Source organism: Eschrichtius robustus, chromosome 3, assembly GCF_028021215.1.
Source record: "Eschrichtius robustus isolate mEscRob2 chromosome 3, mEscRob2.pri, whole genome shotgun sequence".
Classification (NCBI taxonomy): Eukaryota; Metazoa; Chordata; class Mammalia; order Artiodactyla; family Eschrichtiidae; genus Eschrichtius; species Eschrichtius robustus.
In genome coordinates this window covers 131142418-131148493 of record NC_090826.1, presented here as the reverse complement: position 1 = coordinate 131148493, position 6076 = coordinate 131142418, and positions in this window count along the sequence as shown.

Here is a 6076-nt window from a genome sequence, read left to right as displayed (position 1 = left end):
ATTGGTGTAAGTGAGGTGTTGAAGTCCCCCACTATTATTATGTTACTGTCAATTTCCTCTTTTATAGTTGTTAGCAGTTGCCTTATGTATTGAGCTGCTCCTATGTTGGGTGCATATATATTTATAATTGTTATGCATCTTCTTGGATTGATCCCTTGATCATTATGTAGTGTCCTTGTCTCTTGTAACATTCTTTATTTTAAAGTCTATTTTATCTGATATGAGTATAGCTACTCCAGCTTTCTTTTGATTTCCATTTGCATGGAATATCTTTTTCCATCTCTTCACTTTCAGTCTGTGTGTGTCCCTAGGTCTGAAGTGGGTCTCTTGTAGACAGCATATGTATGGGTCTTGTTTTTTTATCCATTCAGCCAGTCTGTGTCTTTTGGTTGGAGCATTTAATCCATCTATATTTAAGGTAGTTATCGATATGTATGTTCCTCTTAACATTTTATCAATTGTTTTGGGTTTGTTATTGTAGGTCTTTTCCTTCTCTTGTGTTTCCTGCCTAGAGAAGTTCCTTTAGCATTTGTGGTAAAGCTGGTTTGGTGGTTCTGAATTCTCTTAGCTTTTGCTTGTCTGTAAAGGTTTTAATTTCTCCATCTAATCTGAATGAGATCCTTCCTGGATAGAGTATCTTGGTTGTAGGTTTTTCCCTTTCATCACTTTAAATATGTTCTGCCACTCCCTTCTGCCTTGCAGAGTTTCTGCTGAATGATCAGCTGTTAACCTTATGGGGATTCCCTTGTATGTTATTTGTTGTTTTTCCTTTGCTGTTTTTAATATTTTTTCTTTGTATTTAATTTTTGATAGTTTGATTAATATGTGTTTTGGCATGTTTCTCCTTGGATTTATCCTGTATGGGACTCTCTGCGTTTCCTGGACTTGATTGACTATTTCCTTTCCCATATTAGGGAAGTTTTCAACTATAATCTCTTCAAATATTTTCTCAGTCCCTTTCTTTTTGCCTTCTTCTTCTGGGACACCTATAATTCGAATGTTGGTGCATTTAATGTTGTCCCAGAGGTGTCTGTCATTCTTTTTTCTTTATTCTGCTCTGCGGTAGTTATTTTCACTATTTTATCTTCCAGGTCACTCATCTGTTCTTCTGCCTCAGTTATTCTGCTATTGATTCCTTCTAGAGAATTTTTAATTTCATTTATTGTGTTGTTCGTCATTGTTTGTTTGCTGTTTAGTTCTTCTAGGTCCTTGTTAAACGTTTCTTGTATTTTCTCCATTCTATTTCCAAGATTTTGGATCATCTTTACTATCATTACTCTGAATTCTTTTTCAGGTAGACTGCCTATTTCCTCTTCATTTGTTTGGTCGGGTGGGTTTTTACCTTGCTCCTTCTTCTGTCATGTGTTTCTCTGTCTTCTCATTTTGCTTAACTTACTGTGTTTGGGGTCTCCTTTTCACAGGCTGCAGGTTCGTAGTTCCCGTTGTTTTTGGTGTCTGCCCCCAGTGGCTAAGGTTGGTTCAGTGGGTTGTGTAAGCTTCCAGGTGGAGGGGACTGCTGCCTGTGTTCTTGTGGATGAGGCTGGATCTTGTCTTTCTGGTGGGCAGGACCACGTCTGGTGGTGTGTTTTGGGGTGTTTGTGACCTTATTATGATTTTAAGCAGCCTCTCTGCTAATGGCTGGGGTTGTGTTCCTGTCTTGCTAGTTGTTTGGCATTGGGTGTCCAGCACTGTAGCTTGCTGGTCACTGAGTGGAGCTGGGTCTTAGCGTTGAGATGGAGATCTCTGGGAGAGCTTTTGCTGTTTGATATTACATGGAGCCGGGTGGACTCTGGTAGACCAATGTCCTGAATTGGGCTCCCCCCCTCAGAGGATTAGGCCTGACACCCAGCCAGAGCACGAAGACCCTGTCTGTCACACGGCTCAGAAGAAAAGGGAGAAAAAGAGAAAGAAAGAACAAAATAAAATAAAATAAAATAAAATAAAATAAAATAAAATAAACTATAGTTATTAAAATAAAAAGTAAAAAAAAATTATTAAGAATAAAAATAATTAAAAAGTAATAAAAAAGAAAGTAGGAAAGAAGAGAGCAGCCTAACCAAAAAACAAATCCACCATGATAACAAGCGCTAAAACCTGTATTAAAAAAGAAACAAACAAACAAAAAAAACGGAGACAGAACCCCAGGACAAATTGTAAAAGCAAAGCTATACAGACAGAATCACACAAAGAAGCATACACATATACACTCAGAAAAAGAGAAGGAGGAAAAAAAAATATATCTATATATAAAAAAAAAAAGGAAGAGAGCAACCAAATCAATAAACAAATCTACCAGTGATAATAAACTCTAAATACTAAACTAAGGTAAACATAAAACCAGAAACAAATTAGAAGCAGAAAGCAAACCCCAAGTCTACAGTTGCTTCCAAGGTCCATTGCCTCAATTTTGGGATGATTCGTTGTCTATTCAGGTATTCCAGAGATGCAGGGTACATCAAGTAGATTGTGGAGATTTAATCTGCTGCTCCTGAGGCTGCTGGGAGGAATTTCCCTTTCTCTTCTTTGTTTGCACAGCTCCTGGGATTTAGCTTTGGATTTGGCCCCGCCTCTGCATGTATGTCACCTGAGGGCGTCTGTTCTTTGCTCAGACAGGACGGGCTTAAAGTAGCAGCTGATTCGGGGGCTCTGGCTCACTCAGGCCAGGGGGAGGGAAGGGTACAGAATGCAGGTGAGCCTGCGGCGGCAGAGGCCGGCATGACGTTGCACCAGCCTGAGGCGTGCTGTGTGTTCTCCCAGGGAAGTTGTCCCTGGATCACGGGACCCTGGCAGTGGCGGGCTTCACAGGCTCCTGGGAGGGCAGGTGTCAATAGTGACCTGTGCTTGCACACAGGCTTCTTGGTGGCTGCAACAACAGCCTTAGTGTTTCATGCCCATCTCTGGTGTCTGCGCTGGTAGCCGCAGCTCACGCCCGTCTCTGGAGCTCGTTTAGGCGGTGCTCTGAATCCCCTCTCCTTGCGCACCCCAAAACAATGGTCTGTTGCCTCTTAGGCAGGTCCAGACTTTTTCCCACACTCCCTCCCGGCTAGCTGTGGCGCACTAGCACCCTTCAGGCTGTGTTCACGCAGCCAACCCTAGTCCTCTCCCCGGGATCTGACCTCCGAAGCCCGAGCCTCAGCTCCCAGCCCTGCCCTGCCCTGGCAGTTAAGCAGACAAGCCTCTTGGGCTGGTGAGTGCTGGTCGGCACCGATCCTCTGTGCGGGAAGCTCTCCGCTTTGCCCTCTGCACCCCTGTTGCTGTGCTCTCCTCTGTGGCTCTGAAGCTTCCCCCCCCCCCCCCGCCCCCCCGTCTCCACCAGTGAAGGGCCTTCCTAGTGTGTGAAACTTTTCCTCCTTCACAGCTCCCTCCCAGATGTGCAGGTCCCGTCCCTATTCTTTTGTCTGTTTTTCCTTCTTTCTTTTGCCCTACCCAGGTACGTGGGGAGTTTCTTGCCTTTTGGGAAGTCTGATGTCTTCTGCCAGCATTCAGTAGGTGTTCTGTAGGAGTTGTTCCACATGTAGATATATTTCTGATGCATTTGTGGGGAGGAAGGTGATCTCCACGTCTTACTCCTCCACCATCTTGAAGGTCTACTCGAAACTGTAAGCTTTTTGAAGGCAGGGACTGTTTCTGTTTAGTAGGAGTCCAAATGTATATTGATCTAAATTCACACTGAAAATACATGTCCTCTTTTCCTAGGAATTCAGAATCCCTTTAGTAAATATTCTAACTTTCTAGGATAGGGATATTAATAGGTTACTGACAGTTATTGGAACACACTGAATATTTAATGTTAGTATAATACCATCCGTCTTCTACATTTAAAAGTTCCTAACCATGACTAAATAACTTAAAGGTTACTATTGTTAAGGACCCTTAAGACAACTCTAGTTGAAGAGTTTTGTCATTTCTAGAAACTATTCTTATCAGTCACTTCCAGTACAGAGACCTCAAAGCAATTTACAGAGCCAGTGTCACAAACTACTTAGACAACCAGCCAGTGATATTTGGGTTTACTGGTCTGTTTTTGCCTCTTCCTTCTTCTCTCCTCTATTTCTTTCCTTATCCCATTTTTTTTTCCTTTTCCCATCTGTTTCCTAAGTTAATATAAAGTTTGAAATGCTTTTTCCCTACTTTCACTCAAATATTGTTCAGGAGGGACCTTTTCTACTTCACAGTTGCCAAGAACTAGTCTCTGCAGTGTAGATAGTTGCAGGTAAAATATTGGAGAATAAAACTGGGGAACAGTGACATTAGAAATGGGAACGTGGAGAGTACTATAGAGAAGAATGGGTTTGGAATCAGGGGATGTGCATTTGAGGTTCAGCATCTACCATGTCATTTTAACCTTTCTAAGCTTCAATTTACATATTTATAAAATGAAGATAACCACCAACCCAACCCAAGTTTACTTCATAGTGTTGTGGAAATCACTATGCAAATAAGTTAATAAATATTCTATTTTACACCAATGTCTTTTATAGAATAAGTACACTTCACTCAATAAAACTGGAGCACCTTCAGTGTAAGGAAAAAAAAGACCCTTTACACTCCGACGGTCACTTTGGCCAGTGCTATAGTTCCTGGGTCTCTACTCTTGAATCACTGCCATGTGAATTGCTCTCACTGGGGACTTCCCTGCTTATGGAAAGTCTAATCCCTAGAATTTTGTTCCTGTTACTATTCCCCTCCTTTTCTTCAAATGTATGAAATAGTAGAGTCTTTGGAAATATGTGATTTTGTCTTGAAGACTGACTGTTAGTGATGCAGTACCATAACGATCTCATAAAAATTTTTATACTTTTTCAATGTTGCATACCAGACCTTAAAATTAAGGTCTGTTAGTATATTTAGTTCCAGGCCATGTTTCAGGTAGGTCTGCAGTGGCTGTGTGGCATAGAAAGAGAAATGAAGTAGGAGTTTGGGTAACTGATTTCAAATGTTGGTTCTATCATTGACTATTTACGCTTAGGCAGGACTTCCTTGGTTTTCAGTCTTAAAGCAGAGCAATAAATGGGTTTAGACCAGATGATGATGATGATTTTATTTAGCCATTAAAATATATATTTATTTATTTATTTATTTTTCGCTGCGTTGGGTCTTTGTTGCTGTGCGTGGGCTTTCTCTAGTTGCGGCGAGTGGGGGGGTTACTCTTCATTGTGGTGCATGGGCTTCTCATTGCATTGGCTTCTCTTGTTGTGGAGCACAGGCTCTAGGCATGTGGGCTTCAGTAGTTGTGGCATGTGGACTCAGTAGTTGTGGCTCGAGGGCTCTAGAGCACAGGCTCAGTAGTTGTGGCACGTGGACTTAATTGCTCCGTGGCATGTGGGATCTTCTCAGACCAGGGCTTGAACCCATGTGCCCTGCATTGGCAGGAGGATTCTTAACCACTGCGCCACCAGGGAAGCCTGATGATGATGATGATGATGATGATTTTTTAATTAATTTATTTTTGTCTGCGTTGGGTCTTCATTGCTGCACGTGGGCTTTCTCTAGTTGCGGCGTGCAGGCTTCTCATTGCAGTGGCTTCTCTTGTTGTGGAGCATGGGCTCTAGGCGTGCGGGCTTCAGTAGTTGAGGCACATGGGCTCAGTAGTTGTGGCTCACGGGCTCTGGAGTGCAGGCTCAATAGTTGTGGCACACGGGCTTAGTTGCTCCATGGCATGCAGGATCTTCCGAGACCAGGGCTCGAACCTGTGTCCCCTGTGTTGGCAGGAGGATTCTTAACCACTGTGCCACCAGGGAAGTCCCTGGACCAGATGATTGTTAAAAGCTCTTCTAGCTCAAAATCGTTTGATTCCAAGTCCCACACCAGAAAATAAGTTTAGAGGTTAGGTAATATACTACTATTATATAAAATATATAATAAACATTCATAATTCTAGCTGGCAATCCCTTTATTCCTTCAGGTTGTAAGTACTTATAACTTTATAATAGGAAATGTAAATGATTGATATAGAAACAGAAAATCTAAATTAAGTAGCAAAGATACAAGCATTAAAAAGCAATAACCAAAATTTTTTTATGGTAAGTACTACCTTTATTTTAAAAAGTTATACATGCTAGAAAAAAGCATAAAT